The following is a 13,731-nucleotide window of genomic DNA, read 5'->3' as shown; positions in this document are numbered from 1 at the left end:
AGAAAAGGACTCAGCAGGGCCAGAGCGATGTGAGCTCCTCATGCCTGAGAAACTTCAGTTCTTGGTTCACCTTTCTGCTTAAAAAGTGCTGGCTTTCCTCACTGTCAGCAAAGAGGTGCTGAGATTCAATCCATAGTCCACCTGCCTGCTTTGGTCTCCCAAGAAAATTCAACATAAAATGCCAAAAACTGGTCTCCAGCATATTCAAAGTCCAGTCACACCTTCTGCGGGAGGACAGGTAAATGCCATATGAGAAGAGGTATGAAAGGACATACTTAGAAACAGGCTGGTGAGGAAGACTGGGGTCAGTCTGGTTCCTGCCAGGCACCGGCTGTTAGTTCTCGCTTGGCCTGGCCATAACTGGCACAGGGACCTAAATGAGAAAAAAATCAATCATGTTCACTGGGGATGTTTTCTGCCCGCTTCCCTCCCCAAGGGTGAGGGTATCAGGGCTATGAAAGGAGGAGGAAGGATGCAGGGCTGAGGATGGGAAGGGCTGGACAGCATCAGCCCCAGTTCGGATCAGTTCAGACAGCAGGACCACGGTTACCCTCCCCAGCCATGACGGACAAGGATGCAGCCTACTCTTTCCTCCTGGGCTTCATCAGGACTTTCCCGAGAGCAGCTGGCCCTGCAATCACCCCGACACAAATCCAAACCCAGTAAAACGGTGAGGAAGGCTTTGAAGATGCAAGAGCCTGTGCTGTAACCAAGGACTAAATTCAGCCTTTGCGCAGAGCATTTACAGGCTGTTCCTTGCCCGTGGAGATGGAGGCTGCTCCTGGCCGAGGTGCATGGGTAGCTTTTGAGAGACATTAATGAAGCCAGGCTGATTTATACCAGATGATCTGACCTTGGCACCTCTTTGGCTGAGTGGAGAGTGACGGGGAGCAAAGACCCAATCTATGCATGCCTGGGAAGGAGACTGCCAGCCCCTGCCCTGGCAGTGACACTGCTGTGGGCAGAGGCTGACCATAAGGGATGAGGCCCATCATCTGGCAGGAGGGATTCCCTGGACACCACCTAGAAGCCACATGTCACTGCAGGGACACAACAACCACCTAAAGCTCCAATGACATACTTAGAGCTGCTGATTTGGGTGAAAAAGCGTTTAAGCATGTATGTGGAACTGCAGGCACAGACCATGGAGACCCCCGGTGCTGGTGTCACCCACTGGCAAAACTGGGGTGTAGCAGGATCCCTATCACTGCACCAGGCTGTTTCTTGGCCTGCTGAGACAGGATCAGTCCCCAACACCCACCCTGTGTGCCTCTGCCTGCCAGGGTGTTCCCAGGACATAGCAGCCGTAAATCCCCTGGGAGACCAGATACAACACACTGGGATGTGACGCTGTGATGCTGGGACCACTCCTTCCCTCAAGGAGATGGAGAGATCCTCTGCACCCAGGGACGAGTCCCTTCCTGCTGGCTCCTTTGCCATGGCCACTCCTTCTGGTCATAGACCATGGGGCTAAAGCCCCTGGCTGCACTTTGTGCCCATCGAGCCCTGACCACTACGTGCTGTGAGCCAGCCGGGAGGACCCCCCCCATGCCCACGGCTTGCTCAGGTGCTGCCTGGGGATGGCAAGCAGAGAGATGTGTCTGAGCTGCATTGCAGCCCCTGCTTCTCATCCCGGGATCCAGGCGAGCCGGGTCCCCTCTCCCGGGTTTGCACTGCTGGCCTGGTGTCTCATGCAGGGACGCTCTCAGCCAAGGGGACGTCACTGAGTCTGGGATCAAACCCTCAGCATTCATTCCCAGTGCCACATCCCGGGATCCCAGCGCAACAGACAGGGGTTGCTGCTGACAGCATGCGTCAGCGCAGTCCCGGGGGAAGGGGGAGCACAAGACATCAGAGCCCCCCGCTACAGACAGCCCTCTTCTCTGCCTGCCTCATCCCTCCAGAAATGGCTGATCCCTGGTGCGAGCAGGGGGATATTGTCCCCATTTCGGGGGATGGATTCTGCGCTGGCCCTGATGGACTAACTCAGACCTTTCTGCTGGGGACCCCTGCGCTTCTCCCCTGAGGGGATAGGATCCCCCTCACCGCCTGGCCCTGCACCATCCCCACTGCGAGTGGGAGCAGAGGGACCACGCAAGGAAGGACCCTGTCCCAAACCTGCTCGGCTCCAGGCTGCACTCACCTTCCCTTACGTCCTTCCAGCTCCCAGGATCACAGCTCCCTTCGGGGCACAGGACCATCCCAGCAGGCACATTGTGAGGAGGAGGAGGGAGGAGGCGGCGGCAGATCAGGCGCAGCCGAAGGGCACCGGCTCCTCGGCCGAGGTGCGGCAGGTTGGAGTTAGACGGAGAAGCAGCGATCCCCACGGCATCTGCACCAGAGCCCACGCACAAGCCTGCTGAACATGGACGGGGCTGGCGTCTGCTCTGTGCGTGTCTGCCTGAGCTCACCGGTGACCACAAGCTTTCTACCCAGAAACAGGAAGGGCTCACAGGCCCCAGCCAACACACATGACCGTGGGGACACGATAGATGAGTCGAGGGGAAATATGATGGTGCAGGGCATAAAAGTGAGCCCTAAAAAAGTGCTGGTGAGAGGTAGAAGCCGCTCAATTCCCTGATTCACACCCACGAGGGCTTCTCTGCTTGCTGTCCCCCTCCTCCTTCCTTGGATCTCTTCCCTTCCCTGCAGCAGATACGAGACACATTTCATCCCGTAACTGGTTATTTTGCTGTCTGCCAGCTCAGCAAGACCAGAGTCTTCTCTGCATTCATCCCACTTCTTTGCAGAGCTGCAAATCCCTGCTTCCTCTCTGCAATTCTTAAAATACCCATGGCATCAGCTGTATTTTATTTCATTTGCAGGAAAAAATTTAAAAGGAAGGGCAAGAAGGGAAGTCACATTCCTCCCTTCAGTTTTCAATAACTACGAGTTTTTTGGGGAAAAAAAACTTAGTGACTCAAAAGCACCTTTCCCAAGAGTTTGAGGTAGTTATGGGAACCATCTGGCTATATTCTTAAAAATTAAGAACTTTGCATTGAAAGTACAGTTCACCCTGGAAACTGGCAGATAAGACCATGAGTTAAAGGGCTTTGCAGCCTCATCTTCCTTTTCCAAACTACCAGGGTGCTGGAGACAGCGTGAGCAGGACCTGTCTGAGCATCGGGTGCTGAGCACCTCATAAACCCATCCTCAGTGTCCCTCCTCTGCAGGGCAGCCGTTAATGGGGACCCAGCAGTGAGGAACAGTTTGTGACGGCTGCTTTATTTTAGCCAAGCTAATACAAGATGAAGTGCAGTCCCATTTAGAAGCCACCAGGGCTGGGATCCTCCAGTCTGCCTCCCTCCTCACCTCTCCATCCTCCCAATGCTCACCCCATTGAAACACCTTCCTCCTAAGCAGGGGTTCCCCATTTGCATCATGCTCTGGCCGAGGTCTGCACAAGGAAATAGTCACCTTCCTCCAGGGTTGTCCCCTCCCCGGTGCTTAGAGCCAGGGAGTCATGGTGGGGAGACCACACCGATGCCCTCTCCTTTCTCTGAGGGCTGTTCATTAGCAGGACAGACACTAAAGATACTGTGACGAGGCAGGTTTCAGCAGATCACACTTTACTCTGTTTGCTTTTTGGATGTGACTGGAGGGTCCTAGCCTTGGCTGGGTGGGCACCACCAGATTGTACAGACAGAAGGTCATCGGTCCCTACTGCACACAGAGACCAGGCTGGGCTGCATCGGCTGCTCTTGTCCTCCATGAAGCAGGATCCGTGCTCACTCTGCCCTTGTTAGCCCTGTTGATAGATTCTTTTAATTACAGCATGAGCTAGCACCCTTATGGGTGTCAGGATACGTCACCCGCAGTCCCAGAGGGCCCCAGTTCAGGCTCAGCACTATGTGGTCCCACGCCAGCAAAGGGCTCGCCTGGCCACCAGCCTCCACACAGCCTGAGCAGCTGTAGCCTGAGCAGAGACTGTCAGAGCAAAGCATCGCACGCTCACAGCCTCACCACCAAGGGGATTTTTAGAAGTGCTGCCAACACACTGCCGGCAAACACCCAACAGCCTCTACAAGTTGCAGGGGAATCCAGCCTGACCAGGACCCGAGCTGAGTCCCAGGAGACCACCTGGGCCATGTCCCACCCCATGGCAGCCCAGCTCCCCCAGTCTGTCCCATTCTGCTGACCATTACGACAAAGTCCAGCCAGGCAAACGTCCCAGCAAGTGCGTGGCACAGCAATGGGATTGCCTCCCCAGCCTGGTACACCCGCTGGAGGAACAGCCCAGCTCTGCAGGAAAGCACATCCCTGTCCCAAGAAAAGGGTATTTCCCTCTTAGCTCTGATCCATGGCAGGAATTGCAGCTCAGTCCTTTTTAAGCCCTCAGTATGTGAGAATGCTAGGATGAGACTGAAAATCCCATAGTAGAAGAATGGAGATGTGTCCATCCACGTGAGTCATCTCAACCCCATCATACTCCGTGGAGAGAAGTGACTCAGGCTGTCCCCTGGAGACATTCAACATGGGGAGGCACAGCCTCCCCAAAAGACCTGCTGCTCTGTCTCACGGATTATCAAAAGCTGGTAGAAAAAACTGAAAACCAAACCCCCTAGATTAGGTGAAACACGAGACACAGACCGAGTGATGCAGAAATATATGAAGCCATGAAAGAAAACCTAAACCCAAACCCTTTGGTGGTGGGAGCTGGGCTAGCAGCAAATGGATGGGCTCCCTTAGGAAGTTCGGTCACACCGTCCTGCCCTGGCTCTCCAACGCACCCGGGCATCCTCTGCTGCCCAGCACACCCTGCTTGGGTCCCGAGTGCCATAACGTGGAGCTCTGCTGACCATGGCCAGCCCCGGGGATGTCCCCTCTCCCACCTCCCCCTGCGCCCAAGGACAGCAGTGACACAGCAGGGCAAGCGCAGCCCGTGGTGCGCACACGCTTGCTTTCCCTGAGTTATATTTAGTCTCGCTCCAAAGCCAGTCTCATCCACGCCTTCTGCAGCCCTGTATTTAGTTACAAATTCACTATACGGGTACGTCTGAGGTTTCCTGTGCTTGTTTATCAGCTTGACTACAGACGCTCGCAAAGAAAAACCCACATATTGCACAGGAACGAAGCATGGAAAGCCGTTCCCCCAGTCGCACTCCTCCTCTCCCCTCTCCCCCATCCCACCACCAGATACCATCCTGATCCCAACTCTTCCCGTTCCTGCAGCAGACACCCCGGCTTGCTCCCAGTGCAAAGAAGGATCATACAAATACCATTGGCAGCGGCGAGCGAGCTGTTCAGCGCCTGAATGTCCTGAAGGGAGACACGACGAGTGCTCAGACGTAGGGGAGACACATGAGCACATGTACTCGCTGTGTTTCGTCATGAGATGACAGATGTCCTGTGGAGCAGACCAGAATTTGCCACCCCCTTGCACTGCCCTCCCCCTTCTCCCTGCAGTTGCCTTCGAGCAAGATCGGTTATGAAAGTAGCACATCAGAGGCTTCGTCTAACGTTACAAAGCTCCGGGGCGGCTGCCCAGCCCGCGTTTCCTTTTAGCTCTGGTGAGAACGGCTGGAGCACAAGTATCAGATGTGAGCCGGAGGGGGATTTCTTCACTGCATGAGTTGAAGGGCTGTTTTCCCCAAGCCAACCTGAGGATCTGACATTGCATCCTCTGGGCTGCTCAAAACTGCAGCCGACAGCTCCCGCAGTGCTGTGCAATTGCTCCTCCGGACCCAGCGTCATTGCTTACACCAGGACAAACTGATGCTGCAGCAAAATCATCCAGGAGAATCCATCACAGGCAGGTTTGACATCCTGTTTGCACCCTCCTCTTAAACCATGTCCATCTGCCAGTGGAGCAGCTGCTGGTTTTGGCCGTGATCCTGACCTCCAGCCCAGCTGCACAGCTCAGGTAGGAAGGAGGAACAAATGCAGCTTTCCAGCCTCCAGCCCTCCTTACTGTCCAGGTAACAGCAGCTCCAGGCTCCCCTGAGGACCTGAACCATGGCCAAGGATAAACACCGGGGGCAGGGTCTGGCTCCATCTCACCTTGCATCAGCCGCCCCAGAGCAAGGTGTCTCAGTTAAAATGAAAACTAAGCAAAACTTTCGTTATGAAACTCAAAAAACTCATAAAGATCACCTGCCTCATTTCTGGCCCCGTTCGGACAGGTTGCTGGGGCGGACGAGACTTGCAGAAGAGGTGGGGGGACCACGCGTGCTGTGGACCAGCCTGGAGCTCCCCTTCTGGACTGATTTTCAGTTTCAGCTCAAAACCTGGCAGGGCTTGTGGTTTCAGACAGCTCTGATATGAAACCAGATGCTCTCCCTCAGGCTCTCACTGCCAAGGAAATGCATCTCAAGCTCAGACTCTGCTTTCCAGCAACACTTTGCTACGCCGCTTGCCTGCTGGCTGCTCTGGCAAGGCACATCCCTGCCAGGAGACTCATGCCCACGGAGGGAGAAGGCGAGAATGGCTCTTACAGCCATTTCACTAATGAAACACCTTTGCAGCTCGCACTGCAGCGGACGTTCATCTGCCCATCACGATTGAGTGAGCCCCAAAGCCCTTTGCTAAAGCTGGCGTGGAAGTTGAGCGGCTTCCTGGACACTAATGACTCTTTGGACACTTCCTCACCAACGTCACATTTCATTCTTTCTAAGGAAAGAAATGAGTTTTCCGGAAGCATCAGCTTTTTAGATTTAGCATCTCTTTCCATTCCCAGAGTCAGCTTTGGAAAAAACAATCAGAGAGAAAAAATAAGTGCGTTTGGAAAACCACTGCCAGGTTTGCTCACACAAACAGCCCAGGCAAGTGCTGTCCACCTGAGGGGGAAATAAAAATGGGCAGAGCTCGGGATCTCAAATGTGGCCAGCCTGGGAGAGGCCAGGCAGGGAGTCGGCTGTTTTTGTGAGGTGGAAGGGGCTGTGGGATGGCACAGCTGCTCCCTGGCTCCGTGCAATCCCATTCCCTGAGCAATACCTCCCTTGCACAGTACCTTCACCAGCACAGTCACCAGCGGTACAACGCCTTCGCTCTGCAGACATGCTCTGTGCCACCAGCTGGGAGAAAGCAGATGTTTGTTGACAGCAAATCCTTTACCCCTCACAAAGAAATTTGGGGTTTAAACAGCAGTTTCAGGGTGGCTTCTGTATATGGTGCTGTGGAGCAAGCAGCTCCCACTGCTGCGGTGAGATGTGCTCAGGCAGCAGTTCATGAACACGGCTGAGCTGGTGCCACGACGTCATGTTGCCGTTTCTCACAGCGCTCCGGCAGTGTGGCCGGTGGTAGCACACTGGTACTCACGTACCTTGCCTGACCACAGGCACAACCTGGAGACCATACCATAAGGGACCACCACAGGTGTACCTGCATCCAGAAGCCTCGGTGGTATAAGTTAGGTCTTTTCTCCCCAGGCGATGCAACGGTGTCTCAGTGCCCAGCTCTGTGCAGGGACACAGTGCTGTTCCCCTCCATGGCGGAGGAGCTTTCACCCAGCTCTTCTGGAAGCTGCACTCAGGTGGCCACATCTGCCCGACAGCGGAGGGGAGGTCACGGGGGCGCAGGGAGGGCACAGAGCAATTGCCTGTGTGCTTGCGGGGGGGGTCACAGGAGCAGGGTGACCAGAGCCAGAGTGACCCCAGCATGTTGTGTACAGCACCTTCCACCAACGTCAGCAGATGGCCAGGCTAGTGGTGTGCTCTTGGCATTGCTCTGGCAATGGGGAACAAACAACGTGGCAACTGCTGACGGGTTAATACAGAGTGCAAACAGAAGCAGATTAGCAAGGAAGGGCCGAGTATATAATCTTGCACCAGGAGATCAAGGTCAATAATGAAATTTAATTACATGGTACGGGCAACAACAGAAACTACTGCTTTCGGTAGGACCATGAACACCCCCCAGTTACACCAGTCTGGAGTGAAGAATCACACTAGAGACTCACAAGCAAAACCTGTCCCAGCACAGATCACTCACAACAGCAGCTCCCTTGGAGAGCTCCTGCCCAAACCATGTTTGACGGACGGTGCTGTCTTCAAGGCATGTCACACCTCAAAATAGAAAGATGTGACTCAGCCAACACAGCATTTGCCTTCAGAACATCCATTAACACCAGCAAAGCTCACAAAAGCAAGAAAGCAACTGGGAAAGCAACTCCTGAGAGCCCTCACATCTGGGTAGGAGATGTGGTCCGTGTTAGGAAGGCTGGACACAACCAAAATGAGAGTCCTCTTGGGTCAGCTCTTTCCCAAACACTTGGAGCAGAAGAGCTTTCATTGCTTGTGAAAATCAGAGCTCCCCTCTGTCAAATCCCCACTGAGTCTGGGCACACGCGGCTTGCTGGGGAAGGCTGCTGCTGCTGCTGCTGCTGCCCACATCCCAACAACTGGCTACAAACCCATACCAAGGTGACTGATAAAAGGTCATTATGACCCTGCCACAACAGCAGCCATGCCCACCCCATGCATCAGAAGGTAGTGGGGAGGTGGGAATTCAGTTTATCCCAGTGAGATGGCGCACAGGGCAACCTCTGCCGAAGGGGCCACAGACAGGTTTTACATCAAGGTCCCTGTCACCAGTGGAACGAGACCATGTCCAACATAAGCAGGACTGCTCTGAGATAGCATTTACAGAACTCCCAGAAGAAAACTATCTGACCATAAAAGAAAAAATGCAAACTGCTCCAATGGGGATGTGCAAGTTGGTGCCTGGCAATGGGGAACAGCGGCCAGTTGTCTCCCCCACAGCCCTTCCATGAAGCAGAGATTTTTTTTTTATTTTTTTTTTGTAGCAAAAAAGGAAGCAATGTTTCTGTCATACAACAACCTGAACATGTTGTCCCATAAGGTCCAGGAAACTCCAGTAAAACTATTGCTAGCTGCCCTGTGCCATCTCACCCAGTGCCAAGAATTCTTCTTCTCTGTCTGACTTGGGGCCATCCAGCCAGGAATATGAGCTATCCCAGAATGACGGACAGGCAACATACAGCAAAGTCTCATAGCTCTGTCTCTTTAGGAAACAGCACTAAAAGAACCAAAATATATGGTGAGCTATATTGGGGTAGAAACACCATCATCACTGATCTTCATAGCAGCCCTCCAATACTGCCAGTGCTGCAGCCCCAGCATCTCATGGCTGCAAGCAGCAAGCCCAGGTCTTGCCAGAACAGCTTGAGGCTTTGAGGACTCAAGTTATTTCCTCAGGTAAAATTAATGTTTGAGAGAAAGCCATGCAGTTTGAACAGCTTCATGTGACAGAGCAGAGGCTGGCTATATGTTTCACCAGACTGACCCATGTTTTTTTCCATGGCAGATGTAGGAACTACCTTTAGATGTTCAGTGGGACCCTAAGTTGTGAACGCTGAATTAATATCTCGTAGACTTGGGCCCTCCACAGACGAACTCGGAAACTGGTTGAGAAAACCTTGGGAGCCACATACTCACTCAATGACCTAAGTACCAAACAAGGACACACCTAAAAGTTTGTGTAATATGCAGAGGTGATAAATCAAGCTTTGAAGCCCAGAATAACTTGTTTCTGTGTTCAGGTTTAGTCAAGAGACAGAAAGAAAAACTGCTGCTAAGTTGCATAGACACTCAGAGAGCTCCCGTGGGAGGGCAAGAGCATCCCAAGGAGGTGAACGGTCATGGTGCAATGGCTCAGGCTTGGTGCCTCTGATGCAGCCAGAGGATGTAGAAGAAAATACTCAGCAGGGCACGGAGGGGAGGAGGACTAAAACCTGCCTGTTGCACAGGGTTGGCTCTTCTACACTGTTTTTGAAGCTCGGGCTGCAAGCACTCCTCTTTTTGTTTCCTTTCTGGACAGGGCTGCTGCACTCCTGTTATCGCCACTGCCATCGCTGTTTATTGCCCTGTCACTGCTGCAGCGCTCAGGGCCCCCAAGGGACAGATGAGGCCCCAGGCCAAGGGGAGGGGAAGCCGGGCAGCCACACGACTGCACAAACAGCCAGCGCCAGAGCGTGCACCACCCCAGCCACCCCCTGGCCGCAGCAAGAGGTGGAGCACAGCCTTCCCCCGGGGCTGGGTGCCTGAGCACTGCTTGCCCTACGGGGCAAGGAGCTGGAAGCAGGGGTTGGGGAGCCCCAGCAATGCGGGGGCAAGAGCAGGCGATAGCCAGGAGCGGCTCTGGGCAGATGACTCCGTTCCTTGCAACTGGGAGTTGTTTCACACAGATCAAAATGAATAAACATGAGCTAGTGCTGAAACAGCCCCAAGTCAGTGATGTAATTCACTCACCCATCTGGGCTGAGCAGCAAGCAGTTGCCGGCTGTCTGCAGGGTGTGCACAGGGGATGCGTGTGCAGCGAGCGGCCGGGGGCCTTGAACGAGTGCCAGAGCAGTAACACCACCAAAACTACCCATGTCTGCTTCAGGGGCACAGGCAGAAAAGTCCCCACACTCCTCCCTGGGACAGACTCCAGAACAAACCCTATGTTTCCCACCAGGATCCCACTCGCTGGTGAGGTGCAGCAGGGGAAGCTTGTACAAATATTCCCTTCCTGCAGAGAAGCAGCACGTTCCTCATCTCCAACACCATCAGTGCCCCCCTCCCCTAATTCCCCGTGAGAAAGGAAACCAAACCAACCCAGTTCAAGGGCTTTGCAGGGTCTTTCATCCACAGGGATGCAGCACTCACCCACACACTGCCAACCTCTAAGACAGAAAGCACTCCCCAGTAAAAGCGCAGGACTGGGGACCAGCAGAGCAGCAGGTACCCCTGAAAAGAGCAGAGAGAAGAAAAGACAGAGGATCAGCACTGCATTTCCCCATGCACAGACCCAGGAGCAACGCGCCCTCCAGGACTCTACCTGCTTCTTCAGGGCAGGCACCAGGGAGCCTGGCAAGTCACACGTGCACCTGAGGTCCCGTCCAGCGCAGGGGGACAGAGCAGCATCCCGGAGGAGTCATAGCAGGGTCCGCTCTGCCAGGCGAGGAGATCGATGGGTGCTGGGAGAGCACCAGGGCAGCTGCCGGGCTCTGCAGCGCACTTCAAAGTGTGCAGAGCTAAAAGGGAAGCGCAAAAAGGGAGTTATTTCAAGACAACTTCCTCTTTCATAGAGAAGTCCCTCAAGGAGAAAGCTGTCCCTATGCGGGTCACGCTTGCCTGGCACTCTCTGGACATGCAGGAGCAGGCGAAGGAGGGCTCAGCTGTGCCCTGCCGCTAATCCCCAAAAACCAGCCGTGCAGGTCAGGCTGCTCTAGGACAAGCCTGTACTGGCACAGACACGGTGAGCCCTGGCACAGCCACTGCCGTGCCGCCCATTACCCTGTGCAGGGGCTTCTCCTCCGGTGCTGCCGCCTCCCAGCCGAGGCAGAGAGAGTGCCTGAGGCTGCACACCCAGCGCCTCGAAATAAACAGTGTTGCTACGAGAGACAAGGAGGAGTCTGTCCAAGGAGAGACTTTTCCAGCTCCCCATTCCAAGTGCAGCATTTTGTGCCTCTGCCAGTGCCTCCCGCTCGGAGCATCTCATGCACATCTGCTTTTGCTCAATGCCAGGGCTGTCCCTGCAGCTGCCCAGAGCATCCCCTGCCTGCTGCCAGCACAGGGACGCAGCCTGGGCAAGGGATGCCCGGCCCCTTCTGGAACACGTTCACGGAGAAGTTTGGCACTGCATTGACAGAGGTGTTGGCTGCATGTTGGTCGGAGCAGGTCTGGCTGTGCACAGCAGGGCATCACGTTGTCACCACTTGTGACTCAGTGTCAGGAGTGCAGCTCCCGGGATGAGCCCAAATGGGGCCCCAGGTGAGGCTGCTCAGGGCTGCTGAGGTGTCTGTCAGTGCCCTGACACTCAGGTAGGGCTGAGACCCGTTTGCACGTTGGCAGAAGTCCAGGCTGAGACATAGGAGGGATGCGTGGACCCGGCAGACCCAGCCCAAATCAGGAGATAAACGTTCATCCCTATGGGTTGTGGGTACAGGGCCACAGCCAGTGCCATCCCCGCTCAGGGCCAGGGCCCTGCTAGATCAGCTCATCACCCCAAGCGTTATCTAGAGCTCTTGAGGCGCTGAGCTTTTCTGGGGTAAGCGGGTTGGGGGGAGAAAGTACTTATAGAGGGAGCGTGGGAACTGCAGCTGATACTGTATCACTTCCCATCTTCTTTTACATCAGAAAAAGCATTAGGTATAGTTACATACCTGGGCCCCAGACTTAAAAATAACCTACTTCCTTCCTGACTGGGAGAGAAAGGCAAGAGGAGGCAGTTTAGCTGGCTGTCAGCGTTACTTGCATTCAATTCCCACTAGTTGCTCTGGTGCCAAGTTGCTGCGCTGAGCAGCATCCCCTTCCCCGACGGGCTCGCTGCCTTGAGCAGCCGTCCTGCGGGCAGGAAGGCTCTGGGGAAACAGCAGCAGCACACAACAGCAGATGATAACATCCTCATTTCCCCTGTCTTGTTTTCATTCACATTCTCTCCCATTCATGAAGGACACATGCGTGTGTCCTGACCCCGGTACAGAATCGCTGCAGAGCGCAGCGGCACTGGCAGACCCCAGACCAGCCCTGTGGGCAGCGTGGATGTGGCAGGTACGTGTGGGACCCTGTTTGCAAAAGCTCTGCCCCTGCTAGCATCAGAATTAGCTTCTTCAACATGCCCTGGGCTAACATTTTGGGCATCACTGTTGTGCATCCCAGGATGCCCTTCCTCAGCAGGAGTTACCCAGCACGCAGGAGCTCCAGCCAGAGGCAGGAACCACCACACAGATACTGTTTCCCATGTAAATGCCAGAGGAAAGTGAGCTGTGAAGCCAATGCGCTGACGCGACTCGGGGTATGAGCCCCACACAGTTGAATAGGAGGGGAAAAGGGGGGCACCAGCTACATGGCATCCCTTTTTTGGATGAGCTTTTGCTTTGGTGATGCTTCATATACATCTTTCAAGGCCAGGCTCTCCTACTTGCTGCTGGACATTTTCACTGCTTACCTCTCAGCTGGCCACTGCAGGTCCCAAACCTTCACCCTCCCCCTTATTTTCACTAGAACTGGACTCTCTCCCACTGCACAGCTACAGAAGGCAGATGCCAGCGAGCTTCCTTGGACAGTTCCTGCAGCACACACCCAGCACCCCCCTCATTGCCATCAACTTAAGGATTGCAACCCAAAATTCATTTAGCTAAAAGTCCCTTCTGGAGACCTTCCCCTCCTGCTTTTTCTGTACACGCCATCTCTAGGCATGGCGGCAGATGGATTTTGGCATCAGCTGTAGGGTCATACTCTTGTGGTAACACGTGTAATGGGGAGGAAGGGGTTGGTTCTCCATGTTTTTCTGTTGCGAGCTGCCAGTTAGTGGCTGATATCATTAGATGCTAAAACACAGCTGACCATCACCCTGAGAACAGGACAGGGAACTGTCAAATCACCCCAGATAACATCACGTCTCTGCCAATCTGTGCTGGCAACGGCAAGAGGAAGAGCCAGGTATGACCCCGCTCAAACAAGGGCTTCAGTCAGAAGAGAAGAAAAGAAAATAAAGTAGGAAAGAACCAAAATAAAGTAGAGAAAGAACCTCTTGTGTGGCAAGCAGCATGGACGAGGTACAAATCAGCTCTTTGTCCCTGCAAACACCATCTTCTGTGATTCACCGGTATTACAGGAGCACCATAAAGGCCCGTGTCTGTACGCTTCTGTGCAGGAACGGGACACACAACAGTTTTGAACCGATCTAAATCTCCCTCACGTGGAAGAAGTCTGTCTCCCAAAATAAATGGAAAGAGCTCACCTGAAGCACCAATTCAGGAGGGGCTTTCCAGCCTGGAGAGGAACT

The 13,731-nt window shown here is 54.2% G+C and overlaps 1 protein-coding gene across 2 annotated transcripts in view; it reads right to left on the bottom strand.

Moving 5' to 3' along the window:
- PIK3R6 (phosphoinositide-3-kinase regulatory subunit 6) overlaps window positions 1–10,984 on the bottom strand; it is a 36,386-nt gene extending 25,402 nt beyond the window's left edge. Inside the window, exon 1 of one of the 2 annotated variants that reach the window (XM_010301658.2) lies at window positions 10,780–10,984. The gene's annotated coding sequence lies outside the window, so the exon portion shown is untranslated. Of the gene's footprint in view, window positions 1–5,219; window positions 5,341–10,779 lie in introns of those variants that run through there. The other variant, XM_075771054.1, reaches the window with a different exon arrangement.
- Window positions 10,985–13,731: the final 2,747 nt, after the last annotated feature.

The sequence above is a fragment of the Balearica regulorum genome, chromosome 18 (genome assembly GCF_011004875.1).
Source record: "Balearica regulorum gibbericeps isolate bBalReg1 chromosome 18, bBalReg1.pri, whole genome shotgun sequence".
Lineage (NCBI taxonomy): Eukaryota > Metazoa > Chordata > Aves > Gruiformes > Gruidae > Balearica > Balearica regulorum.
This window is presented reverse-complemented; position numbering and strand designations above follow the sequence as displayed.